The 23,100-nt window shown below is 38.9% G+C and overlaps 2 long non-coding RNA genes across 2 annotated transcripts; one reads left to right on the forward strand and one right to left on the reverse strand.

Moving 5' to 3' along the window:
* The first annotated feature begins 1,254 nt into the window (after positions 1–1,254).
* On the forward strand, positions 1,255–6,263 carry LOC117611295 (uncharacterized). The gene is made up of 13 exons (XR_004583129.2): positions 1,255–1,723; positions 1,842–2,050; positions 2,118–2,167; positions 2,229–2,436; positions 2,930–3,097; positions 3,158–3,233; positions 3,318–3,514; positions 3,746–4,097; positions 4,169–4,308; positions 4,422–4,590; positions 4,678–5,001; positions 5,067–5,317; positions 5,941–6,263. It is a non-coding gene; the product is annotated as an uncharacterized LOC117611295 (long non-coding RNA).
* Positions 6,264–11,472: 5,209 nt separating this feature from the next.
* LOC117611296 (uncharacterized) lies at positions 11,473–12,186 on the reverse strand. The gene is made up of 3 exons (XR_004583130.2): positions 12,005–12,186; positions 11,713–11,891; positions 11,473–11,599 (listed from the first exon to the last, which is right to left on the reverse strand). It is a non-coding gene; the product is annotated as an uncharacterized LOC117611296 (long non-coding RNA).
* Positions 12,187–23,100: the final 10,914 nt, after the last annotated feature.

Below are 23,100 nucleotides of genomic sequence, written 5' to 3' on the forward strand. Positions count from 1 at the left end.
TATCGCTTATTGTACTTTAATATTTTAAAGTTTTATTTAGGCTGACTTTGTAACTTGTTTTTACAATGCGATAAATTTAGCGCGTGACAAGGACTTGTCCAAATCGAGTGACAAATTCAATCTGACGATTCTGCGCTTGGTGGAGGAGATCTTCGCGCGTTGTCGGTCGATGCCCCTTCCTTGGCGGATCCTGTATCCTCCCTCAGGATCATCCCTCGTCCAATGGTGGAGGAGTCCACTCCGTCCTGCGTAGGCCCCTTCCCCTGGCTGTGGTCCACCCTCAGGCGCGTGGAAGTGGAGGCGCTCCGCCAAGACGCTAGAACGTTGCAGCGCACATGCGCTACGAGAAAGCGTGGGACCCAGAGAAATTAGGAAACGACAAGACCTTGTACTTGCCAAAGCAACTCTTGAGGAAATTTACGACCCTCTCAGAGTGCATGAATAGACAGGATATCGAAAAAGACTTCGTAACTTTTAAGGACCGTTCCTGACCTGGTCGAAAACAACGAATTGGCTATGGTCTATCATAAATTAGTCTGTTAGGAATTTTCGAAGTGAAACTATTCCATTCTCTCGATTTCCGGCCTTCTCTCAGCTCGATCACCCACGTCGAGGGTTTACAATGTAGTCTTTGTCTACTTATATAAGTGTACGCACAGATGATGTTTGAATTTCGCTCTTAATTTATGACGGTCGATACAAAAGGTCCTCGAAGAACATTCAAGACATATCGATACCACAGACTATCGATAAATATTCCCATGGCAGTGTCGCCATAACACTCTAACCATATTCACGTGATAACATTTCACGTTACACCTTCCCCCTTATACAAAAAGGTGTTTACATAAAACAGCTTTTTCATTCATAACATTTCTCTCTCTAATAACGTGAAAGAAAGTCTGTATCAACTAATTCATTCCAAAGTCACGTGCCGTACAACTTCAATAGCCCATTCAATAGTTCGTAATTTCGCACACATCATGATCCGTATATGTAAACATACAACAAATAGTAATTCTTCCATATATTATCAATTGTCTCTGGATTATTCGTAAGCTTTAATATTAATAGAATATAAGCACAAGCTTACAAGGCATCAACGATTCGCAGAAATCTAATTCAGTCTTCGGTTGGATCGTCCAGCCATATACACGCCAGTTTTAGTTTATTGGTATGTACTATTTTACACTTATTTTCTTTTAATTCCAATTTCGCTGTTAAGTCACCAAACATTCAACTTATTTTATAGGGACCCAGCCAGTCGCAGTCAAATTTGAAAGTTCTAGGCTCTTTGAGTAAGTATCCCATGTCGCCTACATAAAGTATGTTGGCTTTAACACCAAAAACTAATTGATGAGGGGTAAACCCAGTGCCCTCATGTACAGAAGTATTGCACGAAAAAATACAAAAACGTATCCAATCATCCCAATCCGTCTTTGTGCAGTAGTGTTTGAGATAATTAATAAAACTACGGTGTGCTCTTTCAAGAGAACCCAACGACTGAGGATGAAAAGCCGTGGATGTTATTCGCTGTATTTTGAAAATCCTACAGAAATTCTTCATTACCTGATTAATGAAGTTCCTCCCTTGATCAGTATGGATAACCTGTGGGCATCCAAATCTACTGATAAACTGTTCGGCAAGAGCATGAGCAACGGTTACTGTATCTATGGTTTTTAATGGAATTGCATCAGAATATTTAGTCAAATTATCTTGCAGAGTGAGTAAATACTGATTTCCTTCATTAGTTACGGGTAGAGGTCCAACTATATCCATTTGTATTTTTTCAAAAGCTTGACGAGGTGTATCGGTGATTTGCATTGGTTGTTTAATTGCAGCAGTATAATTTTTATTTTTCTGACAAAGAGGACAGGTGCGATCGAATTCTGTAATCTCCTTTGCCATACCCGGCCAATAAAACCGTTCGCGAATAAGTTGGTGCAATTTAAAAACACCCCTATGACCTCCAATTGCAGATTAATGATGCTCCTGAATGATTTGAGAATGACTAGATTCCGGTGGAACTACAATTTCTCCAGTGCACAAGGTAATGATATATTCAAAATTATCAAAAATCTGGTTGATTAAATTTATTATATTACTTCGTTCCGCAGGGTTGAATCTGTCCGGATCTATCAAGATACTAAACGTTTTCGTATCCAAGGTGTCTAAAAGAGGTTTCGACGTAATCGAGATTAAACTCACTTTGATGTTCATTTTTATAGAACAAAAAGAAGACGGAGTGTTTATCGTGCGGAAAAGCCATGGCATTGCCGATTTCAAATTGATATTGTTGCACTTCCTCTACTGAGAATCCAATTCGGTTTAACAAACCCATAGTGGTTTGAGATGTGTCCATACAATTTAAAGGAATAAAATGAACGAGATTGTCTTCCCACATGAAAAGGTTGTCCTTTACATCGTGAATAGTAGGTAAGAAAGAAGGATATTCTTCAGGTCTGTTTACTGTGTCGTCTGTATTATTAATTAAGACTCTACTTTGACTATTGTCCGTATTTTCATTATTTTTATTATTTATCAAAATTATCTTTTTATCTTGCCCTCTACCTGTCTGATCCTTTCGCCAGTGCAGTTTCTAACGCATTCATTCTCACCCAGCTGAATTGGCCGTATCGGTGTTGTTTCACATTCAATGCCATGCAAGCGCGTATCCATGTTCACCAAACGTTGGGAAACGCGTAAAGACACACTAGTCCATCCCAACGAGTGTGAACCATGGCGCGCTGGACACAATGGCGTTCCCATTCTATCACCTGGATTTCTTATCCTAGGCAACAATTCCTTACATTAACTTTATTTATAGTCTCATTAAAATCGACCGCTGCGTTCCCGCGCGCCAGGAAAGCAGAGGCCACAAGAATTTTATTTCCAACAAATAACATTTCATCTGCTCTATCTGTTTCAGTATCTGAAGGCGGCACCCCACCTGTACAGGCGAGCACCCCTTCCAAACGTTGTAAATCCAAATTAGAATCAGTGTCAGACCGTATGGGTTTTGGTTGAGGAACAGGATTTATGCAGGTTTCTACGGGGTTTCGTGATAGTACATCGGCGTTGACGTTAACCTTTCCAGGTTTGTATACCACAGTATAGTCGTATTCATTCAACCTAATCCGCCATCTCATAATTTTAGATGTTGGATCCTTGACATTGTGTAACCATACCAAGGGTCTATGGTCAGTGAGCAATGTAAATTGTCGGCCATAAAGGTAAGGTCGAAAATGTTCTACTCCAAAAAGAACTGCTAACAATTGCTTTTGAATCGTTGAATAATTAACTTGTGCGTCATTTAGTGATCTGGAGGCATACGCCACTGGGAGATCTTTTCCCACTGGTCCCTCGCTAAGGATGGCGCCAATAGCATAATTAGAAGCATCCGTAGCAACGAGGAATGACTGTGAAAAATTCGGGAACTGCAATAGAGGTTCCGCACAGATAATATCTCTTAAGGTTTCGAAGGAAGTTTGCACGTCAGCTGTCCAACGAAAAGGTACCTCCTTTTTCAAAAGTCTAGTCAAGGGTTTGGCAATCCGAGCCATGTTGGGAATGAACCGCCTATAATACCCCACAAGACCCAGGAACTGTTTAATATTCTTCCCAGTCTTGGGTATGGGAAACTGTTTTACTGCCTGAATTTTCCCGGGATCCGGTTTTACACCCTCGCTCGTGATTACATGCCCTAAATATACTATTTCCTTTTGTAAAAAGCGACATTTTTCAGGCTGAAGGGTCAATCCAGCGTTTTGTAACCGAGCTAAAAGGGTTCTCAACTTACGCCCATGCTCTTCGATGGAGGCTGCATAAATGACAATATCGTCCATATAAACCAGAAGCTCGATGCCCTGCAAGCCGGATAGTATCAAGTCCATAACCCTTTGAAAAGTGGCTGGAGCATTCTTAAGACCAAAGGGCATCCTGTTGAACTCATAATGACCATGAGGGGTAGAAAAGGCCGTTTTAGACTTCGATGCAGGATCTACAGGAATCTGGTGGAAACCAGAAGCTAAATCGAGAGTGCTGAAGTATTTCGCCCCTCCTAACTGATTCAAAATTTCGGTAATATTTGGAAGAGGGTACGCATCAGCCACAGTTTTTTCATTCAATTTTCTATAATCAATGACCATCCTCCATCGTGGTTTTCCAGAAGAACCAGGTTTTTTCGGGACTACCCATACAGGTGAATTGTAAGGGGATACCGGCGGCTGGATAATTTTGTCCTTAAGCAAGGAATCTACCTGAGTTTCTATTTCATTTTTATGGATCGGAGGGTACCTATACTGCTTGGTATGTATGGGTATTTCGTCGATTGTAGTAATTGTATGAGAAGGAACATTAGCTGTCTTCAGTTTATCTGAAGGAAGATGGAACTGATACGAAAATTCATTTATAATTTCCAGGATACTGGCCTTTTCCCCTTCTTGAAGGTGACTCAGATCCAAGTAATTAAGCAGTGCACTAAATCTTTGAGCCTGATCTGCTGATCTATTTGCGTTCGGATTTCCCGTTCGAGAAGAACGCGATGCAGGAGGTTTCAGTTCAAAATCTTCCAATTCAACCTGCGGTATTGTAAGCGTAACGTAATCCGATGTAGTATTAATAACAAATAATTTGACCAAACCGTTTTGTTGATTAACAAATACCTCTCCCAAAAAGATACCAGGACCAGCATCAATTCTCCTAACATAACCCGATGTAATATCACCCTTCGTTGGGACAGAAATCAAAACTTTATTCCGAGGAGGCAACTCATATGATGAGAAAATGGGAGTGCGCAAATTTTCATCACCAAATTCCACAAGGCATGGAAAATTTTCTCCAAACCTCAGTGTAGCCCTTTGCTTTTCCAAAAATGACGTCCCTAAAATTCCGGCCTCCCTAACAGGAAAGTCATCTTCCACCACCTAAAAATGTACAGGGATGCCATGCACACTAAGAACTACATCACCCCATGTCTTGACTATTCCTGCACTAATGCCGGTAAGATGATAAACTACATTTTCGTCGATCGACAAATCAGGATTTAATTCCCTTCGTTTAATTAGGTTAAGTTGCGAGCCGGTGTCTACAAGGAATTTAGCGAGACCATTCCGAAAATGTTCGTGTTCTAAAGAAATATATGGCGATTGTCTGATCTGCTTTAAACTGGTTTCGCGGCCAACGCGGTGGATCCGGCGCGAGAGATAAGGGGTTCCCTCCGTGCTGTGCCCGTCGACGAAACCCTCTTTGAGTTTAAAGGATTTTCCTGCTGCCTAGAAGTTGAAGGAATTGGTGATTGCGGTTTCCTCCAAACACGGTCAGTATTTTCCCGAACTCTACTCGTATTTTCCTGAACGCGGTTAACATTTCCCCTCCGGCATTGGAAATCCGTGTGACCAAGTTTCCCACACCTTCGGCACCTAGAAACGTCGCGACTTGGCCCCCCGCGTTGATGATCCCTTCGCGCATAACATTGCCTGGAAAGATGACCCGGTCTTCCACAATTGTAACATATGTTTCCGCGCACTTCTGCCGTCAAAACTCTGGAATTAATATCAAGCGGTTTAGGATTTCGAGATGTCCGCGGAGGGTCGATCTGGGCTTCTATTCGCGACGCTAATTTTGCAGCAGATACTACGTCACTCACACGATCCCTAGAAACGATACCCGCGATAATATCATTCGGCAATCCTCTCAGGAAACTATGTACCGCACTCTCTGTGAGTAAAGTTTGAATTCCCAAAAATTTTTCCAAATCGTAACTCTCTAGAGCTGCCTGTAACCCGTGATCTAAAATTCCATTTATCCTAAATCCGAATTCCTCTATCGTTTCACGCTCATTACGACGTACAGCTTTTAATTCATTTAATATGTCGTTTAAATTAAAAGTCCTAGCATAAGCGCATTTAATCAAAGTAATCAACTTCTCTACGGTTTTAGGACTTGCATTACCTACTATACTTCTAGTAGAAGTCGAAGACTCAGGTAGCGTCATTACCGGATTTTCGGGTATATTTCCAGCCGAAGGTTGCGATGAAGGTCGAGCAGGTGCTACGTTGGAAACATTTAATTGATTGCCAACACCGGGTGAAGAGAAGAGAATCGCATTAGAAGTTGTTGCCCCAAATGAAACTGGCGTATTATTTACCGTGCTACTAGCAGGATTTGGCACACCACCCGTCACACCCCAGCTCTATATTGTAGATTGTTCGGGGACAAGAAGTGACTCCTGCAACTGAGTTTCAGTATTATGCAAGGAAAAAGAAGACCCTATGCTAGGTGATTCTCCCTTAACATCCTCTACATACATAACATTAACACCACGCAGACTATTTTTGCGACTCCTTTTCCTTCTGGCTCTTACTAATTTCCTTGCTAACGGCGGCATTTTGTCGAATCAAATATACTGGCTATAACTAATATTCTATAATCTAATCGGTTATAATTTGGACTTACAGTTTTGTTGCACGATAAATTTATAATCCGCAAGAAGTCACTTAACGTTTTTGTTTAACTTGTTGCTTCTTTCACAGGTGTACGACTCCGTCCGTCGACGACCCGTTGATCCGGTTGACCTCGGCTTACGCGAAGAACCCTCAGTACTCCGGCTCGATGGTCCCCAATTCAGCAACAAATACTCCGGCTCGATGGTCCCCAATTCAGCAGCAGGTACTCCAGTAAAATTTGTCCACAGTCAGCTGCTTCAGGTAGGCCTCAACTCCGTGAGAAATCCGCTCAAGTCTCCTGATTTTATTTTGTCCTCTCTTATGCTCCAGGAATAATGCAACGATGACGTGGACGAGGTACGCGTGATTTCGGTGGATGGCTTGCACGGCAGCCGAAATCACCTGTCTCCGGTATTTACCCTTCGCTCTTGGAGAAACTGTGCCAAAACCCAAGAGGGAGAAGTTGCACTAAACTTTGTCCACTTATTTATAACGTAACAGTTCAATAAAATAGTTTGTAGAATGTTTAATTGACTGTTTAATACACACCCGCGAGCTGATAAAGTAATTTAAGTGTACATAAGTTTGTCACAATCACTTTATTCAACTATTCAGTTATTTCACTGTTTTAAATTGTTTTCTCCGAATTATCATCTTTTAAATGTTTATCCCCACTTTTAAACTATCCCTTTTTAAAATATCCCACCGCTGTCACCAAATATGTTGCGTGTCCGTTCGCGGAAGATAGGGAAATTTGGGGAATTAAGGCGCAGGTGTGACAATCCGCAGAGCGCGGAGGCGCTCCGCTCGAAAGGCGCAGATGTGAAAATAACAAACTATTATTATCGCTTAGTGTACTTTAATATTTTAAAGTTTTATTTAAGCTGACTAACTTGTTATTACAATGCGATAAATTTAGCGCGTGAGAAGGACTTGTCTAAATCGGGTGACAAATTCAATCTGACGATTCTGCGCTTGGCGGAGGAGATCTTCGCGCGTTGTCGGTCGATGCCCCTTCCTTGGCGGATTCTGGGTCCTCCCTCAGGATCATCCCTCGTCCAATGGTGGAGGAGTCCACTCCGTCCTGCGTAGGCTCCTTCTCCTGGCTGTGGTCCACCCTCAGGCGCGTGGAAGTGGAGGCGCTCCGCCAAGACGCTAGAACGTTGCAGCGCACATGTGCAACAGAGAAATTAGGAAACGACAAGACCTTGTACTTGCCAAAGCAACTCTTGAGGAAATTTACGACCCTCTTAGAGTGCATGAATAGACAGGATATCGAAAAAGACATCGTAACTTTTAAGGACCGTTCGTGACTTGGTCGAAAACAACGAATTGGCTATGGTCTATCATAAATTAGTCTTTTAAGAATTTTCAAAGTGAAACTATTCCATTCTCTGGATTTCCGGCCTTCTCTCAGCTCGATCACCCACGTCGAGGGTTTACAATGTAGTCTTTGTCTATTTATATAAGTGTACGCACAGATGATGTTTGAATTTCGCTCTTAATTTATGACCGTCGATACAAAAGGTCCTCGACGAACATTTAAGAAATATCGATACAACAGACTATCGATAAGTATTCCCATGGCAGTGTCGCCATAACACTCTAAACATATTCACGTGATAACATTTCACGTTACACCGTTTTATAAGATTTTAGGTTATATTTGCCTATGGCAAAATAAAACTAATTCATAGTAATTGAAGTTCCTTTTCTATCTTTTCTCCATAAGTCTTCTTTGAACAAGATCGTTTCTAAATGTTTTAATACTTTTTCTGATTGGTCTTGTTGGCGGAATTCCCCAAATTGTCTCAGCCCACGAAGTTGGCAACGAAAGTATTTCGTCGGTGTGTCGTTACCGATAGCGGCAGCACCTCTCGGGACCACTTTGCCCACGCGGTCCCCTCTCCACGCGGAACCGGTACGATCGACGCCATGATCGATTCTCTCCATGATCGTGTTGCTCTCTGTACACGCATCTCGTTCAAGTACGGGCTGCAGTTTAGAATATGGGACACGCCCCCTGATGACGTCACATATTTTTTTTGTAGCTTATCACACAAGGTGTTCATATATGTATACCATAAGTGCCACAAATTTTTTTTAAGCGTCACAATACTTTTTTGTAAAAAGTAAATTTCCAGCCCTTTCTCATCTGTCCCGCTTAAGAGGGGGGTGCCTCCTATTGTAAACAAAGAGAGGGTCCTGGGGGACACATTGGTGGTGATTTCATTTGTAGGAGGCGTGGGAGTCGGGAGTTATGGAAGGTCAAAGATCAGGACATTCAAAATTTGTGAATGAAGCGTTGATCTTTTTTTCCAACATAATAAGCAACCTTTCTTACAACTTTTCCACAACCCTCCCCCCTTTTTTTTTTTTTTTGAGAGGGGGAAATGCCTTACGCACACCGGGCATGTAATGCTAAGCCCGGTAGTGTGGGACTCCCAGGATAACCCGGTATACCCACTGAAACCCAACCTCTTATCATGTCCCTATTCGAATTCTCGAACGGGATATACAGTTTTTATATCTTTCCATAATTGTTCGAATGGATCTAATTTCCTCTGTCGCACATCTCTATGCCACAGATAGGTGCACAAATGCATTGCCAAATCGTCCTGCTTGTACCCTCTGTTAATGAGGTCATGTTTTAAGTGCTTCCAGCTGCCTTCAATCGCTTGGGTGTGGGCTCCGGTCGCAGGATTGACAAATCTTCCCTCACCCTGAGTGCTGTGATTTACGGTCTTGTGCATATAACTCATGTTCGGTATATTGGGCAGATCTTTGTATGCTGCCCACTCATCAGTATGAATTTCAGATCCGGGGGCCACATGTTTCATGATGAGTGGGAAGAGGGTCTCCCTATCTCGTTTATTCTCTTTACATACCTCCAGACGATAGGAACCTTTCTCATCTATCATACCCAATACCCAGTTACCTTCACGTAATCGACCTATATTGTACTTCCTTCTCCCTACTTTTGTTTCGTCGATCTGTATAATATGCCCTGGCCCTCCGATTTGTCCTTCTGCTTCGTAACGCTCGTCCAGTGCTCTCATGCACAGCTCACGGCAGTAGCTATACCAGTCGGTAACTGTAGCTGACGAAGTGGCCACATCAGTAATTGATGACTCCCTTATAGCACTATTCTCATTTTATTCGCAAAAGCATACGTTAGGATAAGCACTCGTTCGAACCAAGTTCCGGACGCTGCACTTCTGGTATAAGGTCCTCGATTTCCGTGCTTTTTCCTACACCTAAACCGACCGAATGTACCGTGAGATGCTTCAAATTCCATTTTTACTGGTCTCGGACATCTTGGGCACGATTGCTCTATTTCGGGAATTATTTCATTATCCCTAAGCCACTGTAGACAAGTGTTCCTGTCTTTAATAATGCCAGTGGTAAGCTTGAGCAGGTTCATGGCGAAAACACAAAAAACACAAAGCACAGTACAATAAAAAAAAAGAAACAAGTATCGTAATCGTAATCTAAATCGTTTCCCGTGTCGTGTCCGTGTGCAAATCCGTAATCGTGGTCGTTATCGTAATCGTATTCCGTAAATCGTAAGCCGTGAGTCAAAATCTGTAAGTCGCCAATTCGTAAAGTTCGTGTATCGTTTCGTGGTTCGCGTTATTATAAACCGTAATCGCTCTCGTGAGTTCTCCCTATCCGTTAGCGCCGGCTTCCTACATTACTAAACAATGAAATGCTTACTCCTTCAAATTCAAATCAATTTCTGTTATGATAACAATTTCGAAACGGTGTTGACGTTTACAAAATAGATATGAGGCGATTAAACGTATTTTTCATAAGTAAATACTACCTTTGAGGAAGTTGAAGATCCAAACGCGTTGGCGGGGGAGGAACTTCGCCCCCCCCCCCTGCACCTCCTCCCCATAGATTATACCGTAACCTAACACAATTATCCTTGTGAATAATTGTGGAAAGATATAAAGATTGTATATCCCGTTCGAGAAATCGAGTAGGGACATGATAAGAGGTTGGGATTTAGTGGGCATACCGGGTTATCCTGGGAGTCCCACACTACCGGGTTTAGCATTACATGCCCGGTGTGCGTAAGGTATTTCCCCCTCTCAAAAAAAAAAAGGGGGGGGGGGTTGTGAAAAAGTTGTAAGAAAGGTTGCTTATTATGTTGAAAAAAAAGATCAATGCTTCATTCACAAATTTTGAATGTCCTGATCTTTGACCTCCCATAACTCCCGACTCCCACGCCTCCTACAAATGAAATCATCACCAATGTGTCCCACAGGACCCTCTCTATTGTTTACAATAGCAGGCATCCCCCTCTTAAGCGGGACAGATGAGAAAGGGCTGGAATTTTACTTTTTACAAAAAAGTATTGTGACGCTTAAAAAAAAATTTAAGGCACTTATGGTCTACATACATGAACACCTTGTGTGATAAGCTACAAAAATATATAGGTGACGTCATCAGGGGTCGTGTCCCATATTCTAAACTTGGGCCCAAGTACGTTATCGGAACACGCGAAGTTATATTTCAGCCCGCGCATTAGTATAGTTTATAGTTTGTGTTACGCTATTCCTTAGTTTAAGCTGCGTTAGTTTCGTGTAAATTTAAGTGAACTCTCTGTCCTTTCACACGTATATTCGTGTGACTTTTGTAAATATTTTAAGTGTTACGTCAAAGCGTGTCTCATTCATGCTCAGACGTCGCAGACCTCGTGATATCACAAACAGGTCTGAATAGTGGAATATTTCAGTTGGACTGTTGTAGTCGGATGAAATGAATTTGGGATTTGTAAATACAATACAATTGATACAAGATAGATGAAAGTGAAGAGTGAAGTAACTACAACAATATTACAACTTCTTCTTTTTATTTATGAATTTTTACTCGACAACAGTATTTATTTGCAGCTAGAAGAAGACAATGCGAACCGTAAATTAAACACTATAATAAGGAAATTGGAACAGGAAATTACAAATTAAGTCTCATTTTCTTTTATTAATTTATTTATTTAAAATATTCTGACATTATGATTTACAAGACAAACTTATCTAATTTAATAATCCTCTTCTTTGGAAAATTTGTTCACTGTATCTATCAAATTTTTCTACTCCAGAAATTGATTGTTATAATTTCCTCATCAATCAATGTCTGAATAAATGCTGAAAATAAAGAAAAAGAAATCATATTATTATATATTGATACATTGGACTAAACAACATTAATTTGGAATAAAGAATGTATTGAAAAAAATAAGATTTAATATTTCTTTTACCTTAAACATATTTCCTCATATATCCTGCGAGAAAGTAATTGCATCTGTTTTCAGAGTACGTTTTTCTCATTTCTCCTAGTATTTCATTCCGCATTGTTTAATTTCTTTAATGTAACTGTTCAACTTTCCTTCTCCATAATTTTTTGGTTGTAATTTCCTCTTCAATGTCTGAATAAATGCTGAAAAAAAAGAAAAAGAAATCATATTATCATATATTGATACATTTTACTCAACAACATTAATTTGGAATATAGAATGTATTGAAGAAAGTAAGGATTAATATTTCTTTTACCTTAAACATACTTCCAGATATATCTTGTAAGAAAGTAACTGCATTCAATTTCCACATGTTTTTCATTATAACCTATACCTGTTAAACGTTACACATAACTATTTGACCTTAGATATATGTAATCATATACTTCAGCATGCATACGCATTCAAATAGCATAGGAATTTAAATCAACGAACAATACCACCATCTGCGGATTTCCAAAAGCAATGATTTTAAAACATATGGCGTCCAAATGGCACGAATCCAAATGACACGACGTCCAAACGGCACGGCGTCCAAACGGCACGACGCACAGTGGGACAAAACGGCTTTCGGCGATCAAAAGTCGATTTTCGTGAATTCGAAAATTGAAAAACTAATTACATACATCGATAGAGAATAAACTGTAGTTTAACGTAGTGTAATCTGTTTTTTCATATTTCTTTCCGTTTTGCCGTGGTTTGCACTCAAAGTCAGTAGAAATTCGTCAAGACGAAACGCTGATAATATTACCCCTAACTTCAATGTACGATTCTAATAAATTTTACTCGGAAAGATAAAATTCAAATGAATTACAAAGTTTACTAGATTAGTATAGATTCTATTCAGTGCATAAAATAAGTTAAAATGTTAACAACTTTTTAAATAATAGGATCTGATTGAAACGAAATACATTTAACTAAAATCTCAACTTTGCGTTTGATTTAAAAAAAATGTGCACACTTGTGCAGGGTGTGATTATTACTGTAGTAAAGAGTGAACCTTCCTCTATCAGAATCAGAAAAAAACGGCTGCCCCAACCTGCCACTGCTCAAAAAAATGGCGATTGAAATAAATTACACCCATCTTGGCCGCGGCGCACGATGATGGAAAAACAGTACCAGATACGATTATAATCCAGTTAACTGTATTCGACGTGTATATTCGTTATCCAAAACTTTATTTCGGTTCAATAAGTGTTCAATGTAACAACTTTTTATTAAATAATAGGATCTGATTGAAACGAAGTACATTTAACTAAAATCTCAACTTTGCGTTTGATTTAAAAAAAATGTGTGCACTTGTGCGGGACTTGATTATTACTGTAGTAAAGAGTGAACCTTCCTCTATCAGAATCAGAGAAAAACGGCTGCCCCAACCTGCCACTGCTCAAAAAAATGACGATTGAAATAAATTACACCCATCTTGGCCGCAGCGCACGATGATGGAAAAGCAGTACCAGATACGATTATTATCCAGTTAACTGCATTCGACGTGTATATTCGTTACCCAAAACTTTATTTCGGCCTTGCAATATGCCATAATAAATTTTCATAATTGTCGAAATTATTTTCACGAATGATTTGGTATAGATCATAATAAATATAAATAAATATATTATAATAACACATGTCTTGTCATTTTTTAATTATTAAATCCGTTTTTATTATAGTTATTAACAGTTTTGAGTCAAATTTGTGTTAAATGACATAAAATATGTCTAACAAGTGAAGGATATTGAACGCGTTATACTTTATATGTGAATATTTTGACACCCTGTAGTTCAATATGATTCATATTGATACAACTTATGTACCATAATGTGGGCAAAAACTTCCCAAAATTTCATTCAAATATTTCCAATAGAACCGAAGTTACAGAATTTTGATCGCCGAAAGCCGTTTTGTCCCACTGTGCGACGTCCAAAAGGAACGCATCCAATCGGCTCGGCGTCCAAAAGGAACGCGTCCAATCGGGACCGTCCAATCGGGACCGTCCAATCGGGACGCGTCCAATCGGTCGACGTTCAAGTGGGCATCATTCCATGAAATGTAGGTTCATTAATGCATGAGAAGGGATCAATATATTACACTAGATCCAATGTAGATATAGTACTAATGATACTGTTATTAATTGCTCATTGATCTCTGGGAATAGATGAGTATACTACATTATATGTAACGTAAATATTGTACTATTGATAGTGTTATTAAATGGCCATTGGTCTGGGGGAATGGATCAGTATATTGCATTATATCCAATGCAGATACAGTAATAATGATATTGTTATTACATGTACATTGATCTGTGGGAAGGAATCAGTATATTACATTATATCCGATGTTGATATAGTATGAATGATGTTGTTACTAAATGTGCATTGATCTGTGGGAAGGAATCAGTATATTACATTATATCTGATGTAGATATAGTATGAATTATGTTGTTATTAAATGCACATTGATCTGTGGGAAGTAATCACTATATTACATTATACCTAATGTAGATATAGTAATAACGATGTTGCTATTATATGTACATTGATCTGTGGGAAGGGATCAGAATATTACATTATATCCAAAGTAGATACAGTATGAATGATGTTGTTATTAAATGTACATTGATCTGTAGGAAGGTATCAGTATATTACATTATATCTAATGTAGATATAGTAATAATGATATTGCTATTAAATGTAGGTACATGAATCCGTGGGAAGGGGTCAGTGTATTACATTATATCTAACGTAGATATAGTAATAATGATATCGCTATTAAATGTACATTGATCTGTGGGAAGGGATCAGTATATTACATTATATCCAATGTAGATATAGTATGAATGATGTTGTTATTATATGTACATTGTTTCTTGAGAAGGAGTCAGTATATTTCGTTATAACCGATATAGATATAGTAATAATGATTGGTTATTAAATGTATATTACATATCTAATGTAGATATAGTAATAACGATATTGCTGTTTTATGTACATTGATCTGTGGGCAGGGATCAGTATATTACATTATATCCAATTACATTATATCCGACTTCGAAAAGGAGGAGGATACTCAATTCGATGTGCGTGTATTTTTTTTTTTTTTTTTTTTATGTATGTTCACCGATTACGTCGAGACGTATGGACCAATCGGAAGGAAACTTTTTGCGTTTTATAGAGTATAACTCCCTAATAGTCCCATGAAAAATTTTTATTTCAAGAAAACGTACGGCTTCATTTATATTTTTTTTTTTCGGCGTTTACTCTACAGGGAATATATCGATTGCGACTTTTCAACATTATCCGTGAAATGAAATGAAATGAAAAAAAAAAAAAATGGACTTCGTCATTTTCTGTACCAGTTGGTCGCTAAAAGATGGATTGGCTTCCTTCTTCAGGTATCAGTCGCTGGAAGCTAATTTGGACTGTTTCTTTGCAAAAGTAACCGTCGTAATCTTTGCATTTCTGCGAGTGCTCTTTCGTCATGCGGTTTAACGAGGACTTTGTTTGGTGCTAAATCAGATAGAGCTAAACCATCTAAACTTTTGACACGATTAAGAGCGACGTAAATTTGGCCTTTTGCAAAATTCTGTTTGCCAAGATCAATTACAGCTTTGTTTAATGTAGTCCCTTGTAATTTATGCACCGTTACTGCCCAACTTAGAATAAGTTGTAACATTCTGCGCTCGACGTCCCCATAACCTTTTGTCGCCTGAAACGTTGCTACAACTGGAGATATTGGGATGTAACCGTCGATATCTTTAAATCTATTTCCAATGGACTCGTCGTCAAATTTTATAAGTACCACGTCTGGCAACTCTCCCTGTTCTAGTTGATCTCTTCGAAGTGCCGGCCGTGTAAATTTCTTCACTATTCCCATTGCGCCGTTTATCAAACCATCAGAAATTGATATATTTCGTCGCAGCATGATTCGCGATCCTTCAGTTAACTTTATTGTATGTAACAGTCCGCCACAATTATTTACATTTGTAGGTATGACATTTTCTGGTGGCCTTTTTCCATATGTAGCTGCCTCACGGGATTCGTCTATTGCATCAATGACGTACATTCGGTGGGATTTTGCTAATTCATCAGTCATTTTTGAATTATATTCATCCACTAATTTTATCGTTGGGAATATTCTTATTGCTGCACCATCCTCGAACTCTCCGGTTAGAGGAACTCTTCTTCGTTCGCATAATATTTCCAGTTGAGAAGTTGTCACTTCCCCAAACCGAAGGTTATTCAATAAATCGATGACTCAACGTCATCTCTTTGTCGCATATTAATGGTGAGTTCGCAGAATGAAAATTGATGCCATAAATTAATTTCTGCAGTACACCAATGTGGCTGTACAAAACACCAGTGTCCTTTTACTGGGGGCAACTGCCTGATATCGCCAAAGAGAAGTACATTTACGCCACCAAATAGTTTATCATTTGTTTTGAATTCTTGCAATCTTAAATGAATTATTCGCAAATTCTCATAAGATACCATTGATATCTCGTCGATAATCAACCACCTTGTATGACGCCACTTTCTTCTCTCCTGTTCGAGCCTCTGTCCTGTCAGTCGTCGATAGGTCATTGCAGTACCTTTTTCAATAGGCAACGAGAACAAGGAATGCAGAGTTTTTCCGAATATTTGACGGGCAGCGATGCCAGTCAAAGAAGCTATTTCAATGAAAGATGGTTTTATCATCGTATCAACTGTAGGATTATAGCAGCGTTTAACGTGTTCAACAAGTAATTTTAAAATAAACGACTTGCCACTACCAGCTCCTCCGGTAATAAAAAGCAATATTTGTTCCGTATTTTCATCATCATTTTTTTTAATATATTTCTCAATTACTGCGGAAACTGATTTTAATAAGTCTTTCTGTTGAATATTAAGACTTCGAATACTATTACGGAACACGCCTTCTGGCATTGCTATTGTTTCTTGCTGTTGATCTTCATATAAATCACCTTCATCATAATATATTGTTTCGTCGGCATGAATTCCGACTGGATCTCTTAAATGTTCATTAGTTTCTTCTCCATGTACAATATTCAAAGCAACAGCCTGGGCGAGCGCCGCTTCAATAATTTGCTCTGCGTGAGTAAATTGTTCGACGGTTGCGTTACCCAACATAGGTTTCAACTCGTGTTGCCGTCGAAGAAAACATTGTTCTGAAGATTCGTTTTCGGACATAAGTGTACTTTCATCACGAAATGGAATGTGACACACTACAGTATAGACTCGTTATAAGCTAAAAAGATCTGTACGATATTTGCAAAGAAACCATCCCCACCACTGGGGGGTATACCCCTCGAGACGTCGTGAAGCTCGCTCGCCGAGTAACGTAACATGATCTTGGATCAGATATCGGTGAGGCAACACTAATGCAACAACCTAACTTTGCTGCTTTTCATTTTTTTTTTATAAAACTTTTTCCATGATATTTCTGACATTTTTCTAATTAAAATGATACCAAACACGATATAATTCGGACCATATTTACCGTGTAAACTAGTTACAACCAAACGCACGGAACCGGACTTTTGCCTATAACGTGTAGTTCCACTATTGTTTGATGTTAGCCGACTGCTTCGAACGTAGAAAAGGACCTTGAGTGCAAAAGAGGACGGAGCGAAAACAAACCGTTCTATGTCGATGAGGCAAATTAACTTTGTTATTTTTCATTTTTTTTTTTATAAAACTTTTCATGATATTTCTGACATTTTTCTCATTAAAATGATACCAAACACGATATAATTCGGACCATACTTACCGTGTATATTTGTTCGGTCCGATGCAAAACACAATGTGCGAGGATTTCGAAAGACAGTTCCGTGCGTTTGGTTGTAACTAGTTTACACAGTAAATATGGTCCGAATTATATCGTGTTTGGTATCATTTTAATTACAAAAATGTCAGAAATATCATGGAAAAAGTTTTATAGAAAAAAAATGATAAATAACAAACTTACGTTGTTGCCTAGCTGACATAGAACGGTTTGTTTTCGCTCCGTCCTCTTTTTCACTCGCTGTCCTTTTCTACGTTCGAAGCAGTCGGCAAATATCAAACAATGGTGGAACTACACGTTAGAAGCAAAAGTCCGGTCCCGAGCGTTTTGCTTATAACGAGTCTATACTGTATTAAGTTATAGAAGTATCCTTCTCTATTACTGTTCAGGGTATAATATCGGTGGCGGAGTACAGCTGGTTTATTTCTTATTTGCATTTGGGTATTGTCCTTCAATTTTATAAACTTCGATCTCGAAATTTCTTCATCGTCAGTTCTAAGTTCAGCGTCGCCATCTTCTTCTGTCCATATTTCACTTGAAACTGTTTCATATCGGACAGCAAATTCGGCTAAACTCAAGTTTTCTAGGTTGTCTGGCCTCTTTACGTAACGATCGAATATGTTATTGAAAAATGATGTTCCAGTTTCTTCAAATCACAGAATTCTATATCTCTGCTCAGGCCGACAGCTGTTTATAAATACAGCTTTTCGCGAGCTCATTTTAAGAGGCAGATGGCATAATCGATAAGCACATTCTATGGCATTGACCATACGTTGAGATAGAATTGCCATAGATACCGAAAATAATTGATTTCGGATGGTATCGTTTCGGCGTTTCGCTCGTAAAACGGCTTCTTTAATAATATTTCCTGTGTCCTGCGGTTCGCATTTACTTGCGTATTTAGCAATATAATATGCGACGGCTGTAACATTTCTGCATGGTTGAATATCCATGTTTGCTTTCCAAAGCTTTAAAAGATTTGGGTTGTAATTATTCACCATAACTTCATTTGCGGTTCTCTTAAGTACGCAGAAACGTCCGTTGTTGGCAAGTGTGTCATCTGAGCCTAAGCACATCGTTCTTTCACTTATCGGTCTGGGGAATCCAAATCGACAAGAACGATTATTACGATCTTTGTAACATGTATGAGAATGTTTATGAATTTGGACTTTTCGAACTATATCGTTCATATCGTGATTTTCGACTTCCAATGAACAAGATACAATTTTCTCAATAACGTTTTGGCCTTCGTTGGTTAGGAAATCAGGTACGTTTGCACACCAAATAAGCATGTGCAAATGTGGACTTCCTCTATTTTGAAATTCAATTCTATACCAAAAATCGGTAACAACGTCGCCTAAGCAATGCGAGTTTTTTAAATACTGCATTAACGCGTTTACGCGTAACGTAAATTGTCATGCAATAACTACAGGGTGTCTCTGAACCAACTGTAGTCGATCTGCAAACGTTAGGTTTTCAAGTTCGGTCGTTGATTGACCTTCGGATAGTAGTAATGCCTTCAACATATCTGGCCAGTTTAGATCATTACAAGAGAACGTAGCAAACCATGTGGGCGGTCCAAGACTTCGGACCATGGCGATTAATTCCGAACAGCATCGTTTCCAGTATGATACCGATCCTCTTATGTTTCTCATTGTGAGATGTATGTTGTCTACTAATCCCTCTGGAGTATATTCACCTTGGCGCATTCTACATGACACTGAAATGCTAGCTTTTTCGCGGTAATATTCAACCACAGATAATGCGAACAACAGATAATCTGTTCGTTGGAACCGTTTATCATTGCTCAGAATACGTGCTTGGAAGTAATCTAATGGTGTTATTGGGATGTCACGATGCTCTCTGAATCCATTTTTTCCATCTGGAAACAGGAAGTACCAACACAGTTCTTCAATTCTTCTCTCCCTCTCTAGGTTCAAAGGAGGCGCTGTTTTTCTATGTATATTTGCCAGTTGTATCGGGCTATTTTCTGCGTTATTATTATTATTATTACTGATAGAGACGATATTATCAATGTTGGGAACACCTTCGTCAATCGAACGTAACATGCTTGTTTCGAAAATAATTCGTGTTGCGTCGGATTCATTTCGTGGGGTCACAACTGATAGATGTTGCATTCTTTCTACCAGTGAAGATCTATTTCTCTCGAATGCAATTGTTACAGGTGTTAGTGAGAAGATATTTAATACATTACTGTTGCCATGTTTCGCATACAAATTACGACGCAAAGTGGCGTGTAAAACATCAATAGCAGTAAATTTCATACAGCATGAGGTGCCCCGTAACGGTGCTTTATATCCTTTTGGACCTCTTGCATGGGAATCAAACAACCAATAATAGGTGGTCTCCGACTGGTTGCTGCATGATACGGCTATTGATGTAAGATTCGCAGTAAGAATTCCGTACATATACCGTTGAAAAAATGTAATCAAACCATTTTTTAAATTTGGAAATCCATCATCACCGTTATCAATATCAATGTGACCATTTACCGACATTTCATAGTCAACGTTAATACTGACTCGCCTATTATTAAATGTTGCATGTGGCAATAATTCAGTTGCGGCTAAATAGTCTACATTGACTTCGTTGGGGTTAGGAATACTTCGCGCTTTAATGCAATCACGATAATATTTATCTCCTACTATAACCACATAATCGACATCACTAGTACACTACGTACTAGGATCAAGGGAATGAAACGCAACACATGCAACTGCAGCTATGCCAGTACACTGCTTGCCACGAGATTCGATACTGAAGCGATCGCTAGCTTGATGAAACGTGCCTCGTAAAATAGCTACATTCTGACCAACGTCTACAAATCTACTGTTTGGTTCAGTATTTCTTTGTGCAATTTCAATTTCCTCTGTTACAATAGCCGGCTGTTCAATGACATGAGCTATTTCGAAAATATTACTGGTAATGTTTGAAAAACATGGTTGTACGTCTTTGTACAAAGCATTGTTTTGTAATAGCCATTGTAAGGCTACCCGAAGCTTTCCAACATCTATTTTAAATTGTTGCTGTCGCTCCAAATTTTCGTAACTTTCCACTACAATCATTATACCGGTATGGTTTAATTGGACTGGAAGTTGCTCGGCTACTTCCAACACATCGCGGGCAAATAGGACTACCCGACCTTTGCACCACTCCTGACTGAAGCGATTTTGAATTTTCATGATTTTAAGAAACGGCACTATTCTGCACAACATTTGTTTCTCGACATCCGACAAATCTGCTATCTCCTGAGGTACAGACATTAGTTCCATTTTATTCCAAAATGCCTGTGATGGAACTTTGTGCTTTTTAAGATGATTTAGACAACGAGAACATGTTGTTATCTTCTCTGATTCCATTAGATTTGCAGGAATTAGATCAGACAAAGGCTGCGTGTGTAAAGCGTAACGTCTTGCAACACACCGCACACGGTACATCAGCAAAAATATTAATAGCCGATTCAAAGTAATCTTTCTGGAGGAAACGTTCTTTCCTTTGGTTTTTAGCTCGTTCGCGCATATCTCTTAAACGTGTGGTTTTTGATTCGGTACTTTCCCTTAAAAATACTTTACGATTACGATTTTTCATGAGCATTAGACGATGTGAACGTTCTTCGATACATTGATTGGATAAACGTCCGTGGATTTACCTCAATCTACGTGATCGTTCCTCAGCAGATTCGTTCGCTAAACGTCTGCGGATTAATCTCAATCTACGTGATCGTTCCTCAGCAGATTCGTTCGCTAAGCGTCTATGGATTAATCTCACTCTACGTGATCGTTCCTCAGCAGATTCGTTCGCTAAGCGTCTATGGATTAATCTCAATCTACGTGATCGTTCCTCAGCAGATTCGTTCGCTAAGCGTCTATGGATTAATCTCAATCTACGTGATCGTTCCTCAGCAGATTCGTTCGCTAAGCGTCTATGGATTAATCTCAATCTACGCTACCGTTCCTCAGCAGATTCGTTTGCTAGGCGCCTACTGATTAATCTAAACCTATGTGATCGTTCTTCGACACATTCGTTCTTTAAACGATTATAAATTATGGTTAGGCGACGTTTTTTCTCCTCTATCGTTTCACGCAATAATTTTGAACGCATATATTTTCGCATTGCAGATAATCTCAAATGGCGTTCGTTAATAGTTTCATGACATCGTGTTTCTGTATTTCTTTGGCAATTTTTGTACAAACGTAATTGCGTGGCGTCGTTTGATTCATTCGCACGATACTTCCTTATACGGGATGCATGTTTTATAGGTCTACCCATCGCTTCAAGCAAACGTGGTTGGTTTGTTTTTTATTTATTTTAGAAACAATTGATCGCTCCAAGCAGACATGGTCGGTTTGTTTTTTATTTATTACAAACAATTATTGGTCGCTCCAAGCAGACGCGGTTGGTTTGTTTTTACAAACAATTATTTGTCGCTCCAAGCAGACGTGGTCAGTTTGTTTTTTATGACAAACAATTATTTGTCGCTCCAAGCAGACGTGGTCAGTTTGTTTTTTATTACAAACAATTATTGGTCGCTCCAAGCAGACGTGGTCAGTTTGTTTTTAATTACAAACAATTATTGGTCGCTCCAAGCAGACGCGGTTGGTTTGATTTTACAAACAATTATTTGTCGCTCCAAGCAGACGTGGTCAGTTTTGGATTTTGGAAACAATTGCCAGTCGCTCCAAGCAGACGTGGCCGGTTTTGGATTTTCGAAAATTCAATATTATTAGTTAAAAACGACTACCTTCGAGCAATTTTCAAATGATTCAATCAAGTATCAATCAATTGAAGATGTAACGTTGCCATGTATTCGTTTCAACTGAGTACGCGGTCTGTCTATGAGTTCTACCTATGTTTGTTTATGTTGTGAGGACGATTGCAATAATAGGACAACTTATAGTAGATTTCCGTTACAGATCAACGTTTTCCATACGTAAAGCAATACGGTATAAGTACAAAACTCATGACAATGTTAAATGGATCTAATGTAACATAAATTCAGAAATACTTGCAATTTAATTAAAATTTGCATTATTTAATATTCAATTACATTTCCACGCGTCGTTTTATGCGTCTTGGCACTGATTCGTATATTTATATCGTTACGATTTTATCTCACGTTGCCTTATTTGCTTCACGAAGCTCATTTTTTTTATGTTTACAGGTTTTCTTATGTAAATTAAATTTTTCAATATTGCCAATAAATTCTTCATTGGGTTCAAATGAAGATTGTTTAATGTCCAGTGTATAATTTTATAATTATTACATTATTCTTCGAACTGAATAATCTTCAACTTTTTTACCAGAGTCGGATTGTAAAAGTACATCGCGACACATTACGTTTTATCGAAGAAAACGTATTCCGACAGGTTGTATACTGAGTGTAATAAAACAGTGTTCGGTTACCGTTTGAAACAGATTACCTCATTTAAAATTGGACCAAATGACTTGAGGTTTTTTTTTGAGAACTTATACACATTCATTTACTAAGATATGTGCTTTTGTCGTTTTAAAAAATTGCAATTTGTTGAAATCGTGAAAGAAAATAGT

This window comes from Osmia lignaria, chromosome 11 (genome assembly GCF_051020975.1).
Source record: "Osmia lignaria lignaria isolate PbOS001 chromosome 11, iyOsmLign1, whole genome shotgun sequence".
NCBI classification, from domain to species: Eukaryota; Metazoa; Arthropoda; class Insecta; order Hymenoptera; family Megachilidae; genus Osmia; species Osmia lignaria.